The sequence below is a fragment of the Saimiri boliviensis genome, chromosome 11 (genome assembly GCF_048565385.1).
Source record: "Saimiri boliviensis isolate mSaiBol1 chromosome 11, mSaiBol1.pri, whole genome shotgun sequence".
Taxonomy (NCBI): domain Eukaryota; kingdom Metazoa; phylum Chordata; class Mammalia; order Primates; family Cebidae; genus Saimiri; species Saimiri boliviensis.
The window spans coordinates 720487-735456 of NC_133459.1; the positions used below are offsets into that span (position 1 = coordinate 720487).

General features: G+C 56.4%; 1 pseudogene; it reads left to right on the plus strand.

Moving 5' to 3' along the window:
- The first annotated feature begins 13386 nt into the window (after nucleotides 1–13386).
- LOC101043498 (small ribosomal subunit protein uS2-like) lies at nucleotides 13387–14332 on the plus strand (annotated as a pseudogene).
- Nucleotides 14333–14970: the final 638 nt, after the last annotated feature.

Consider the following 14970-nt stretch of genomic DNA (forward strand, 5'->3'; position numbering starts at 1 on the left):
CCCCCGCGCCCCGTGCGCGCTCGGACCCGGCGCGGCGGCGGAGGCGGGGCCGCCCCTCGCCCCGCCCCCCTTAACCCTCGCCGGGCCGCGGCCTGCGGGTGTCGTGGACGCGGGTTGGGGGCGCGCGGCGAGGCGGCCGGGGGTGCGCTCCCCACGCTTCCCGCCTAGCGAGCGTACCTCGGACCCCCGCCGTTCGCTCGCCTCCGCGGGGCTCCCCCGAGCCTTTCTCCCGGGCCGCGGCCGGCTTCGTTTCGCGTCGTGCAGCTCCGCAACCGCCCGTGGCCGCACCAGTCGGGGCTTCCTGCTTGGCGCGGGGGGCGCGGCGGCCTGGAGCGCGCCGGACCCCGGGCCTTGCTCCCCAACGTCGGCCGCCCCGGACCCGCACAACCAGGGTGCTGCCCGTACCGATGGGGTGGAGACCCGCAGGGAACGTTTCCTTCGCCCCGCGGCTTTTGCTCCTTTCGGGATGGACAGCGCCCGCCGGGGAAAAGCCCAGGCTTCGCGTGGTGACAACTCCCTTCGCTCCGCACGCAGCGCGGGCAGCTCCAGGTGCGGACCTTCGCTGCCTCATCGCTCCCCTCCTGCGGCAGAGGCGCTGCGGGGGGGCCCTCCCGACGGCTGCGGGAAGGTCAGGACTGGACAAATGGAATCCAAAAAGCCCACCGTGTGCAGTGGGCAGCTGGACGCACCCCAAGACCTTGGCCCCCTCAGTCTCACCCCTGTGTAGATCACCCAGCAACTAGGACACCCCTCCAGGGCCAGGGTGACAGCCAGGGACTGTGGATGCGGACTTGGCCCGGCCTGCCCTAACTGGAAACGGAGCCAAGCCACGCACCCAACGGTGACCCGGCACCTCTGCTGAGCCAGCTCTGGGCCTGCAGGGGTGGGGAGGGGTCTCTGGCAACTGGACCCTGAGCTCCTGCGACCCTTCCTGTGCTCGCCTCACCCCTGCGGGGACGGCAAGGAGAGACTGTCTATTCTGCTAATGGTGTCCTTCGTCCTTGACCCTTGGATGGCCATGTCCTTGTCCCCCACGGAGTCCCCAGCCAGCCTCACGAACTCTTGGTCATCGTGAAAAACCCAGGGCAGCACAGGATCTCAGGGGCTCCAGCCAGAGCCCAGACCCAGCGGGCAGGCCCTACCCCTGCAGTCACGGTGTACCTCCATCCCGACATGGAGGGCTCTGACCCCACACCACCTCTCCTGGATGTTGGGCCCCTGCCAGGTGCCGGGTCTGCCTGGCAGGGAGAGGTTGGGGGCAGAGACCTTGAGAGCAGCACTCCCTGCCCCCAGCTCCCACCTCTGCTTAGGCCGGGCAGACCCTGGGCTCTGACACCTGCCCCAGCATCATGAGGTGACTCGGGGGCTGCCCCAGGGAAACCCTTGTCCTTGCCCAGAACTCCCCGGGGTTTCACCTGGCCTGCTGCCACCAGTTTCCAGTGGAAGCCCCTCTGCCCCCAGGTGAGAGGGCATGGGCAGTGGGGCAGGGCAGGGGCCTACATGATGGTGTGTGGGGTAGGGGACACCCAGCTACCTTGCATCTTGGCCTGAGGGCAGCTGGGGCCTTTGCCATGTGCCATGATCTTTCCAGCTTCTTGTAGTAGCACCTCTGTTTCTCTCTGGGCAGCCCCCTTTATCCGTTCTCAGGCCATGGGAAGCTTGAGTGGGGATGACCCTCCCCCGCCTAGGAGTTGGCAGGTGACCTAGGCCTGGCCAGCCGGACTAGACCTCTTTTTTTTTTTTTTTTTTTCCGAGACGGAGTTTCGCTCTTGTTACCCAGGCTGGAGTGCAATGGCGCAATCTCGGCTCACCGCAACCTCTGCCTCCTGGGCTCAGGCAATTCTCCTGCCTCAGCCTCCTGAGTAGCTGGGATTACAGGCATGTGCCACCACGCCCAGCTAGTTTTGTTTTTTTTTTGTATTTTTAGTAGAGACGGGGTTTCACTATGTTGACCAGGATGGTCTCGATCTCTCGACCTCGTGATCCACCCGCCTCGGCCTCCCAAAGTGCTGGGATTACAGGCTTGAGCCACCGCGCCCGGCCTGGACTAGACCTCTTTAGCCTCAAGGCCTTTGCTGACAGGTGTTGGATTCCAGCTGCAGTGACCCTGAAGGTGGGTCGTGGGAAGAGTGGGAGAATGAAGCCAGCCCAGCCCACCTGCTTCCAGCACCTGGATCCTGCACTGCAGAGTGACTGTCAACACGGAAACACGGGGTTTCTGACCATTGCATCTGAGGGTTCTGGGGTGTCGTGGCTGCTGACCCTGCAGACCCTGCCCACCTTGCATTGGGCCTCCAGCCCAGGTCTGCGGAGTCAGTCCTGGGACTGAGCTTCTGGTGAGAGGCCCGAGGCGAGGAAAAGAGGGGACCAGCAAAAAAAGGAGTGGCCCCTCGGGCTTCGAGCAGAGTGGCGAGGCGGAAACCGATTCTGCGAGAGGAAAGCTTTGTTTCCTGGTCTCCGGCTGAGCCATGGGGACTGGGTACCAGGGAGTCCAGCTGGAGCCAGCTCTAAGGAAGGAAGGAGGGAAGCGGACAGGGAGGGGCCGGGAGGAGGGGGAGGGGGTGACCTCTGCTCAGGGCCTGCCCGGTGGCCTTTCACGTGCACTCACTTCCCATGCTGATCGTATGCACACAGCATCCTGACAGTCACTAAACGTTTTCTTTAAATGAGCTCGTTTTTCACCTGGTGTGCTTTCTAAAAGCAGACTTCGTATCATGATCATGAATAGAAGGTGTCAGAAAAATAACTATCAGACGTTCTTGGCTGCTTTTCTTGCTCAGACGGACTCTGAATGAATCCCTCTAATCCCCAGCATGAGCCCCACCCAGCAGGTCCCTGTTTCAGGAAGTGCTGCCCTGTTCTTTCAGGCCCTTCTTCTGTCCGTGGAGGGGTGTCTGTCCAGGGGACCCCTCAGAGGTCACACCCAGCCACTCCCGATCTCCTCACCACACCAGTGACTGTGCTTAGGGCTCAGTCCTCCCGGTAGTAGGGAAGGTGCCGGCCCTCTAGGCAGGCCGACCTCCGGGGACCCCACTTCCCTCCGCTGCCCCAGCTCTAGGACAGGTGTGAAATGCTTTTGCTTGGCAGGGAAGGTGGAAGTCGCCAGCAACGGTGGAGACTTGGAGTCTGGGGAGCTTCCGGATGAAGTGTTCTCCTGGCCACGGCCTCTGGGGGGCCTTGCGGCTGGCACGGGCCTGCTGGGACCTGAGCATGTGGCCCTGGGGGCCTGGGGAACGGCGCCGATGCTTATGAGCCCTAGGGCAGCAGCCACCACTTCTCATGCCCGGCCCCCTCTCCGGCCCGCAGCACCTTCACCCTGGGAGCTGGGTGCCAGTTTCAGCATCCAGGCGCCCTGGCACACGTCTCCTTTAGGGCTCCTGGGAACTGCCCTTTCCTGCTCCTGTGGATCCCCCATTTCTCCAGCAGCAGTGACTGATTTCTCTTCCAGAAACGTGTGGCCCCCAAGAGCCCTTCACGACCTCCGGTCATGCCTCCAAAAGTCCAGGGAGGGGACAGAGCCCCTGCGGAGAGGTGGGCGGCCCCTGCTGGCTCTGCGCTGGTGTCGGGAGGAGTGGTCTTTAGTGGGTGCCCATTCTCACCAGGTCCTGGGCATGCAGCCCAGGCCCCCGCTGACCTCAGTGGGATCAGAACCTGAAAGCCCCTCTCGGGGGCGACTTGTCTCAAGTGCTGTCGTCTCAGCCTCCTGGTCGGGGGGCCGGTCCCCGCGGGTGCCTCAGCCCAACCAATCAACCAAACGGTGTGGCAGCCTCGGCATCTCTGTGGCCCGAGCTGGGGGAGGAGGTGATCTCCTGGGACTCACCCCAAGAGCATCCACAGCCAGTGATGGGGTGAAGCTGAGGGGCCCCACAGGTCCCAAGCCCAGGGCTTGGTGGGCTGGAAGAGCTGGGAGGAGCCCCATCCTCCAGGGCCGTCAGGGAGGGCAGAGAGGTCACCGTTTCTCGCAGTGTGGCTGCTTGTTGCAGTGAGAGTGACAGGTGCCCCAGAGCTGAGCTTGTGCCTTCAGAGCCTTCGTCCAACAAACCCCCATCCTTTGGGCCTTTCTTTTCTATGTTTTTTTTTTTTTTTTTTTTTTTTTGAGGCAGAGTCACTCTGTCACCCAGGCTGGAGTGCAATGATGCAATCTTGGCTCACTGCAACCTCCGTCTCCCGGGCTCAGGCAAGTCTTCTGCCTCAGCTGTGATTACAGGCGTTTGACACCATGCCTGGCTAATTTTTGTATTTTTAATAGAGACAGGGTTTTACCATGTTGGCCAGGCTTGGTCTTGAACTCCTGACCTCAGGTGATCCACCCGCCTCAGCCTCCCAAAGTGCTGTGATCACAGGTGTGAGCCTGGCCTTCAGCACTTTGAAGCATGTCTCTACGGCAGGGGGTCAGCAGGCCAGAAGCCATGGCCCCAGCACCCAGGCCTCTGTTTTCTCCCTGGTGGAACAGCGATGGAGCAGCCCCGGCTTCCAGGGTCCCCTTGAGGAGGCCCAGCCCACCCAGTTCTGAGCAGTGGGGATCGGGCAGTTTCTTCAGGTCCAGTGGTTTCATTAGACCCAAGTGGGCTGGAGCACAGTGGGCCCTCGGGGCTCACGGTGGGCCCTCGGGTGTTCAGATACTTTCCACTTAGGAAAGGAGCTGTGGCTCGTGGTGGCCACACAGGAGGGGAACCCGGCCTGGAACCGCCCCTTGACCACCTGACTCCGAGTGCAGACACCTGCGAGTCAGCCGGTGAAGGGCAGCAGCCAGGCCCAAAGGGCCACTTGCCCACTGCTGCCCCCAGTGCAGAGAGGAAAGCTGAGGCTCAGAGGGTCCATGAGGCCAGGAAGTAGAGCCAGGGCCCACCAGGGGCGTCTGCTGCCCCAAGACCCTGTGGAGGGAACCTGGAAGTGGAGGGAACCTGGAAGTGGAGGGACCTATCACCCCCGTGTCCCCTAGGGGCTCGCCATCTTTCTGCCCGCCAGTGCCCCTGAGGGTGAGCCTTGGCAAGATGGCAGCATTTGCCTAAAATGCATCAAACTGATTAGAAGGAGTGATGAGCAGAGTAGAATCTGCTTTTTTCTGAGGATCAGCGAGATCAGTGAGAAGGCACAGGTGACATTCACCCAGCTATTCTTTGTCTTGTTTCTGCTCCATACAAAGACACCATATGGAGCCAGTGACAACCAGAGCCCATGGGGAAGGCAGGATGAGGACTGGACCAGGCTGCTTCGCACAGGATCAGCGGGCTGGCCTAGGGCGGGCTGGCTAGGTGCGGGGCGGGCTGGTCAGGTGCGGGGTGGGCTGGTCAGGTGAGGGGCGGGCTGGTCAGGTGTGGGGTGGGGTGGTCAGGTCCATCTCTCTAGAAAGTTAACAGAAACTTCCAGCCTCCAGCCTACTTAGTGACCAGCTGCTGGGGACAGTGAGCGGCCCCTGCCTTCTGCACCTCCTCGGGAGTCACTGAGCACACTCACAGGGTCCCCTTCTCCACCTGCAGCTGAGAATTCAGAGGAACCTGTCTGGCTCTCTTTTCTGATGTTGTAAAACTACATTTGGCCAAATAATACACTCCCAGGCACTTTGGGAGGCTGAAGCAGGCAGATCACCTGAGGTCAGCAGTTGAGGCCAGCCTGACAAACATGGTGAAATCCCATCTCTACCAAAAGTACAAAATTAGCTGGGCATGGTGGTGGGTGCCTGTAACCCCAGCTACTTGGGAGGCTAAGGCAGGAGAATCACTTGAACCCAGGATGCAGAGGTTGCAATGAGCCGAGATCGTGCTGTTGCACTCCAGCCTAGGCAATGAGCGAAACTCTGCCTCAAAAAAAAGGAAACATCATGACAGTTAGTGTAACTTTGCACCAAAGGAGAAGGGGACGTTCCAGAACTTTCTTCTGGCTTCACAAAGAAGTCACAACAGCCTTTCAGGAGAGAGGTCGAATTGGACATGTTCAGGACGGGGTGTCGCCAGTGGCAGAGACCGCTCAGAGTGCTGCAGTCAGCGTGTGGCAGGCCCCACCTCAGAAGTCCAGCTGTGTAGAAAGCTCCTTTGAGAAGGGCTGGGCAAGGTGGCTCACGCCTGTAATCACAGCACTTTGGGAGGCCAGGGCGGGCGGAACACGAGGTCAAGAGGTGGAGACCATGCTGGCCAACACGGTGAAACCCCGTCTCTACTAAAATGCGAAAATCAGCTGGGCATGGTGGCACACGCCTGTAGTCCCAGCTACTCGGGAGGCTGAGGCAAGAGAATCGCTTCAACCCTGGAGGCGGAGGTTGCAGCAAGCCGAGATCGCGCCACTGCAGTCCAGCCTGGCATGTGGCGACAGAGCTCGAGACTCTGTCTCAAAAAAAAATAAATAAATAAAAAGGCCAGGCGTGGTGGCTCAAGCCTGTAATCCCAGCACTTTGGGAGGCCGAGGCGGGTGGATCACAAGGTCGAGAGATCGAGAACATCCTGGTCAACGTGGTGAAACCCCGTCTCTACTAAAAATACAAAAAATTAGCTGGGCATGGTGGCGCGTGCCTGTAATCCCAGCTACTCGGGAGGCTGAGGCAGGAGAATTGCCTGAGCCCAGGAGGCGGAGGTTGCTGTGAGCCGAGATCGCGCCATTGCACTCCAGCCTGGGTAACAAGAGCAAAACTCCGTCTCAAAAAAAAAAAAAAAAAAAAAATTTATCTGGGGTCCATCCCCTCGGCCAAGAGAGGATCTGTTCGGTTGGTGGAGGGCTAGCTGGACACAGTGGCTCACACCTACAATCCCAATACTTTGGTTTTTTCTTTTTCTTTCTTTTTTTTTTTTTTTTTGAGACGGAGTTTGAGCCACTGCGCCCGGCCTGGTTTTTTCTTTTTCTTTGTTGAGACGGAGTCTTGTTGTCACCAGGCTGCAGTGCAGCGGCAAGATCTCGGCTCACTGCAACCTCTGCTTCCCAGGTTCAAGCGATTCTCTTGCCTCAGCCTCCTGAGTAGCTGGGACTACAGGTGCATACCACCACACCTGGCTAATTTTTTTTTTTTTTTTTTGGTAGAGACGGGGTTTCGCCATGTTGGCCAGGCTGGTCACGAATTCCTGATCTCAAGAGATCTGCTGCCTCAGCCTCGCAAAGTGCTGAAATTACATGCGTGGGCCACCACGCTCAGCTAATCCCAGCCCTTTGGAAGGTGGAGGTGAGCAGATTGCTTAGCCCAGGAGTTTGAGACCAGCCTGGGCAACATGGGGACACCCCATCTCTACTAAAAATTTAAAAATAACTGGCATGGTGGGGGCATATCTGTGGTCCTACTTACTCAGGCGGCTTATGTGGGAGGATCACTTGAGTTCAAGAAGCAGAGGAGGCTGCAATGAACCGAGATCGTGCCACTGCACTCCTGCCTGGGCAACAGGGCAAGACCCTGTCTCGAATGCAAAACAAAACAAAAAACAGTTGGTAGAGGGCTTAGGATTTTATTTTTTGTTTACATAGGGAACCTAAGAAAGGGGAGAGGTGAGGCGAGTCTCAAGGATGAGGGCAGAGAAAGGCCTGAGATGAGGCCTGGGCCGCAGTCAGGAAGCGATGGGACCGGGTTGGAACAGGAGGGTCGGTTAGACACAACGGATGTGTGTGGCCTTTGGAAAATGTTAGGCATGTGGCAAAAATGTTGGGGCACTTGAAAAAAAAACTGGCCGTGGGTTAGTAAAAAGCTACGTATGTGAAAATACTAGGTAACTGTTAACTCAAAGAAAAAAAGATCAGGCTGGGCACAGTGGCTCAAGCCTGTAATGCCAGCAGTTTGGGAGGCCGAGGAGGGTGGATAACCTGAGGTCAGGAGTTCAAGACCAGCCTGGACAATCTGGTGAAACCCTGTCTCTACTAAAAATACAAAGATTAGCCAGGTGTGGTGGCAGGCACCTGTAATCCCAGCTACTTGGGAGGCTGAGGCAGGAGAATCACTTGAACCTGGGAGGTGGAGGTTGCAGTGGGCTGAGATCATGCCATTGCACTCCAGCCTGGGTGACAGAGTGAGACTCTGCCTCAAAAAAAAAAAAAAAAAAAAAGATTGTACAGGAATGGTGGCCTGGTTTGCACGGCAGCGTCGAACAGCAGGTGCTCAGTCACGAAGAGGTGAGCCTGATTTCATTACAGCTGTGAAAGTTGCAGGTTCCAAAATGGAACGACTTCTGTGAATCCCTAACCAAACAGTCGGGTGGCCACGAAGGGGAGCCCTTGTGAAGGAATGCCCGCAGCAGGCCTCCTCACCAGACGCTCCTGCCCGTCCTGCAGGCTGCCCGCGGCGAGGCCCTCTCCAACAACCAGCTAACGCCCACTCCTGCGCTAAGCGCCCACGGCCAGTGGCTTTGAATCGGGGGCCGGCGAGAAACAAACCTCTCCCACACCGAACTGAGGATGGGTGTGGCCTTGCAGTCCGCCGGGAGCTGTGCCCGCTACAGCCTCATTCGCCGAGCTCCCCAGAAGCAGCTTCTCTCCTCTTTTATCGGCTGACAAGGCTGCAGGGGAAACTGAGGCGAAACTGTCAGTGTCCATTTGCTGGATGTCCCACCTTCCATCTTTTGGCTTCATCGATTCGCTAGTTCATGTAGAGCGTGAGCAGGGACCGCGGGGCGAGGGGGTCACAGAGACAACACCGAGGCAGCGAGCTGTTAGTTGGCAGAGGCGTTTCCAGGAGGGAGCCTGGGCCGTGCAGACTGGGGGGACTCAGGGCCACGCTCCAGCCGCCAGGGACAGCATGCGTGTACAACAGCTTCAAGGCTTACAGGTAGCAGAGCCCTGCCAGCTGAGCACCGAGTCATCTCCCCAGCCCTTTGCTACGTTTTTTGTTTTTCCCTCTCCTTCCCATCTGGAGGGGAGTGAAGGGAGGAGGTGGAGACCCGGAAACGGAAGGAGGGGAGGGGCTCTCCCTCTCAGGTTTTGTTACAAAAAAAACATTTGTAGGCCGGGGGCGCGGTGGCTCAAGCCTGTAATCCGAGCACTTTGGGAGGCTGAGGCGGGTGGATCAAGATCAAGAGATCGAGACCATCCTGGTCAACATGGTGAAACCCCGTCTCTACTAAAAATACAAAAACTTAGCTGGGCATGGTGGCGCGTGCCTGTAATCCCAGCTACTCAGGAGGCTGAGGCAGGAGAATTGCCTGAACCCAGGAGGCGGAGGTTGCGGTGAGCCGAGATCGCGCCATTGCACTCCAGCCTGGGTAACAAGAGCGAAACTCCGTCTCAAAAAAAAAAAATAAATAAATAAAAAAATTTGTGATCTCGTCTGTGTTCCCTCTTGCCCTGGTCCCCCCTCCCCCTCCCCCTCAGGTAGAGTGATGATCAGTCCTTACATGAATAGGCCAGGCTGCAACCCCCTGCCATTCCCAGATGAACCCACTTGTCCTGGAGAGCCTGCCTCTGGGTTTCCTTTCAGGGTGACAGTTTGGGAGCTCAGAGGACCCCTGGGGAGTGCTCCAAGGAAGGACAGCCAGGTTCTCAGGGACCTTCTCTGGAAGTATGCCGTGTCTACAGTTAAGAAATGGGGGCCGGGTGCGGTGGCTCAAGCCTGTAATCCCAGCACTCTGGGAGGCCGAGGCGGGTGGATCACGAGGTCAAGAGATCGAGACCATCCTGGTCAACACAGTGAAACCCCGTCTCTACTAAAAATACAAAAAATTAGCTGGGCATGGTGGCGCGTGCCTGTAATCCCAGCTACTCAGGAGGCTGAGGCAGGAGAATTGCCTGAACCCAGGAGGCAGAGGTTGCAGTGAGCCGAGATCGCGCCATTGCACTCCAGCCTGGGTAACAAGAGCAAAACTCCGTCTCCCCCAAAAAAAAAAAAAAGAAAGAAATGGGGCTGGGCAAGGTGGCTCATGCCTGCAATCCCAGCACTTTGGGAGGCTGAGCGGGGGCGGATCACGAGGTCAGGAGATTGAGAACAGCCTGGCCAACATGGTGAAACCCCGTCTCTACTAAAAATGCAAAAATTAGCCGGGCGTGGTGGTGCATGCCTGTAATCCCAGCTACTCAGAAGGCTGAGGCAGGAGAATCATTTGAACCCGGGAGGTGGAGGTTGCAGTGAGTGGAGATCATGCCCTTACACTCCAGCCTGGGTGACAAGAGTGAGACTGTCTCAAAATAAAAAAAGAAATAAGAAAACAGCAGTGCATTGTTTAGAAATTCAGAGACTTCCCTCAGCACGGGTCTGCATCTGGGTGCAGGACCAGGGCGGGAGGACAGGCCAGGACTGCCGAGTCCCACTGTGTCCAGGTCTGTGCTGGAAACCGGCGTAGACAGAAGAAACCCGCACTTAGACAGGAACTTCCTCAGCAAGGCGCCTTCACTCCCACGGAACGGAGCGGCTTGCGCCTGTTACAGTCACATAAGCACGTGGAACAATGGAGGGGCGGAATTTTGATCCTCACAGGTGGGTTTTGTGTCCTTCCCCTGTTGCGGGGAGTCGCACCACACAATCTAACTGATCCCGATTGGCTAAGACTTAAACTTTTCCAAATGGGGTGAACGCGAGATTTAAGATTTGCGGTAAGGAGAGGGGTCAGGATTGATTTACAACTTTTACTACTGATGGCGGGAAAGCAGAACCTTCCAAGAGGACATTAGGAGTCCCCTCAATTCCCCTCTTCAGTGGGATAGTTCTTCCTCTTCAAATTCCTTCAGTGGGATTTGGCTTTGTGGTTCTTCCTGAGTATCTAGGAAGAGCTTATCTGAGTACAGAGGAGGAGAGTGAGGGAGGTGTTTTGTTGTTTGAGACGCAGTCTCGCTCTGTCACCAGGCTGGAGTGTAATGGCGTGATCTCAGCTCACTGCAACCTCTGCCCCCCTCCACCGGGTTCAAGTGATTCTTCTGCCTCAGCCTCCTGAGTAGCTGGGATTACAGGCGCCCACCACCACGTCTGGCTCATTTTTGTATTTTTAGTAGAGACAGGGTTTCACCATATCGGCCAGGCTGCTCTTGATTTCTTGACCTCGTGATCCGCCCGCCTGGGCCTCCCAAAGTGCTGGGATGACACAGGCTCTGAGGGCTGCATCCACACAGCTTGTGCAGCTGGGACAGCGTTTTCTTCCATCTGTAAGCACCCACTTCCTCTTGGGCGCTCCTTAGCTTGTTTTCTTTAGTTTCTCTTAGTCTAGGCCAGGCAAGGTGGCTCACAACTGTAATCACAGCACTTTGGGAGGCCGAGGCGGGCGGATCACGAGGTCAGGAGTTCAAGACCAGCCTGACCAACATGGTGAAACCCCGTCTGTTAAAAACAGAAAAAGAAAAAAGGAAAGTTTCTCTTGGTCTGCATGGGAGATGAGGATCGCAGCTGGGGGGATGACAGGGGGTTAGCTGGAGAATGGGTGCCCCTCTGGAGGAGGCAGCTTCCCTGGCTCGTGGTCTGTGCGGTGATTTCCCCGGCTTCCAGAAGCCGGGTTCCTTTGGTGTCCTGGGACTTGGACAAGCACCGTCTCTCCTGCAGCTGAAGGTTTTCTAGTACTTGCAAAACTAAGTCCTTGTGGACCACATTTTGGCCCTTACTATTGAGGAGGCCTCATTCTGTCCAGATCTTTCCAAAGATACGGACTACTCTGCAGGCACACTTGGTCAGTGTAAACAGTTCCTTCCTGATTCTGCAGGGACTTTAAGGCTTGGTTTAACGCAGAGTCCACGTTTGGGCAGACCGGCCATTTGGCGGTCTTCCTGACTCTTACCCGTGTGAGGGGTTCCCCGTCCACTATGGAAGGCCCGTTGTGCCTTTTTCTTCGGGGACCTGGGAGGAGCCGTCTAGAAAGCGATGGCGCCGTTTGGAAGACGGCTTTGCTCAGATCCACTCTGACTCTAGTTTGACAAGTGACCAGATCTAAGCATTTATGCTCAGGTTCTTCCTGGTTTGGATTTTCCATCAGAAAGCCGCAGGGCTGAGTGAACTGTCAGTGGTTAGTATTCAGCTGTCCCTCTCTAATAAGAAAGCTTCGAATTTTAAAATTCTGGAGTCAGTGAGCCATCTCTCCGCCTTCTGATTCAGAGTGGCTCTGACCTCATGCAGGGCACTTGCTTCCCCCGAAGCTGATTTTCCTGTTTTCTTCTGTTAGCAAGGCAGTTGCTGCTACAGAATGGACACATTTGGGCCATCCACGGGTTACTGGGTCAAGGACTTTGGACAGAGAGGCGATGGGCTGCTGCTGGCGCCCGTTTTTGGGTGAGCACCCCTAGGCCCACTCCTTTGCTTACGTTAATGAGAAGGCGGAATGGCTCTTCTGAGAGGACAAGGCTCAAGCAGGGCAGTAACAAGTAGGTGTTTTAGGGCTGGGCGCGGTGGCTCACACCTGTAATCCCAGCACTTTGGGAGGCCGAGGCGGGTGGATCACGAGGTCGAGAGATCGAGACCATCCCGGTCAACATGGTAAAACCCCGTCTCTACTGAAAATACAAAAAATTAGCTGGGCATGGTGGCACGTGCCTGTAATCCCAGCTACTAGGAGGCTGAGGCAGGAGAATTGCCTGAACCCAGGAGGCGGAGGTTGCGGTGAGCCGAGATCGCGCCGTTGCACTCCAGCCTGGGTAACAAGAGCGAAACTCCGTCTCAAAACAAAACAAAAAAACCAAAATACAAGTAGGTGTTTTAATTCTTTTGTTTGTTTGTTTTTTGTTTTTGTTTTTGAGACGGAGTTTCGCTCTTGTTACCCAGGCTGGAGTGCAATGGCGCGATCTCGACTCACCGCAACCTCCGCCTCCCGGGTTCAAGCAATTCTCCTGCCTCAGCCTCCTGAGTAGCTGGGATTACAAGCAAGCGCCACCATGCCCAGCTAATTTTTTGTGTTTTTAGTAGAGACGGGGTTTCACCATGTTGACCGGGATGGTCTCGATCTCTCGACCTCGTGATCCACCCACCTCGGCCTCCCAAAGTGCTGGGATGACAGGCTTGAGCCACTGCGCCCGGCTGGGGGAGACTTCTTTGAGGAAGAGCGGAAAGGAGAGTTCTGAACGTCCCTTTGGCATTGTTCTATCTCCCCCTGGTGCGATCCTAAGGAAGGGGTATGTCCAGGGGGCTGTCCAGTGGGAGTGTGGGGTGTTAAGGTCCACGGGGCAGGGTTATATGGGGAAGGGACTGAGTTTTCAGCTTGGGGCAGAGGGGTAGGTGGGGGAAGGGCTGCATGTTCAGTTTGGGGTGGAGGGGTAGGTGGGGGAAGGTGGTCTCCGGGGGTTTTGAGTTTGGCTTTGCTTTTACCCCCTCAGTTCCTTTAGGGGCTAGAGGACAGGCCCCTTGTCCCCACCACGGAGCGCACTCTCTCTCCTCTTGAGAAACTGGACTTTCATTACTGACGTGCTGGGTCAGGAGGGGGCATTTTCTGTCCTCGTCCGACCCCACTTTGGCCAAAAGACCGAAGGTCAGAGGATGGGTTCCTCAGTCCAAATAACACAGCAATACTCCTACCTGCCGAGGGCTCCATACGGTGTTGTTCTGGATTCCCATCATAACTTAAAGGGAAACTTTCACAATGTCCGGAGCCCTTGATGTCCTGCAAATGAAGGAGGAGGATGTCCTTAAGTTCCTGGCAGCAGGAACCCATTTAGGTGGCACCAACCTTGGCTTCCAGATGGAACAGTCTATCTATAAAAGGAAAAGTGGTGGCATCTACGCCACGAATCTGAAGAGGACCTGGGAGAAGCTGCTTTCGGCAGCTCGTGCCATTGTTGCCATTGAAAACCCTGCTGATGTCAGTGTTACATCCCCCAGGAATACTGGCCAGAGGGCTGTGTTGGAGTTTGCTGCTGCCACTGGAGCCACTCCAACTGCTGCCACTTCACTCCTGGAACCTTCACCAACCAGGTCCAGGCAGCCTTCCGGGAGCCACGGCTGCTTGCCACTGACCCCAGGGCTGACCACCAGCCTCTCACAGAGGCACCTTATGTTAACCTCCCTACCATTGCTCTGTGTCACACAGATTCTCCTCTGCAATGTGTGGACATTGCCATCCCACGTAACAAGAAGGGAGCTCACTCGGTGGGTGTGACGTGGTGGATGCTGGCTCGGGAAGTTTTGCGCATGCGTGGCACCATTTCCTGTGAACACCCATGGGAGATTGTGCCTGATCTCTACGTCTACAGAGATCCTGAAGAGACTGAAAAAGAAGAGCAGGCAGCTGCTGAAAAGGCTGCGACCAAGGAGGAATTTCAGGGCGAATGGACCGCTCCGGCTCCTGAGTTCACTGCCACTCAGCCTGAGGCTGCCGACTGCTCTGAAGGCGTGCCGGTGCCCTCTGTGCCCATCCAGCAGTTCCCTACTGAAGACTGGAGCGCCCAGCCTGCCACGGAAGACTGGTCTGCAGCTCCCACTGCTCAGGCCACTGAATAGGTAGGAGCGGCCACTGAATGGTCCTAAGCTGTTCTTGTGTGGGCTCTTAAACAACATATAAGATTCACGGAAAATAAACATCGAGTTTCTGAAAAAAAAAAAAAAAAAAAAAAAAAAAAACAGCAATACTGCAACACTTCATCATTTGAAGTCTGTTCCCGTGTCTGGCCCTTTCATCATCCTTCCAGTATTTTACCATAAGGCCTAGGGAAATCATGTCAGGGAATTTTATTTTCTGCTTGTCCTTTTAGAGTCCCTATCTTACTTGGGGTATTTCCTGTCTTGGAGGCTGGTGAGGCTCTATCCCTCAAGTTAGTGGTTTCTTGGACTCCTGTGTCCTAGAGGCTCAACCTCCCCTTTTCCCACTGCTGGATTCTTGCACTCTCGTGAGCACTCACTTTGTCCTCACTGGCCGCTTCCCTCGCAGGAATTTGAGGCCCCCTTAGCACTGGCGGGCGCATAATCCCCCGAATGGAAAACCACCCTAAGCCATAGGGGGTGACCACGGAACCAAGTCTGGACTCCACACTGGCTTCCTGCCCAACGGTGCATCTCACACACTTTCAACTTCCAGAGACCCTGACCACCAAAGAATACTTTGTCGCCCCAATAGCGACGTTTCTTACCTTGATCTGTGCACAGTTATCTCGTCTCCTCGGAATTTT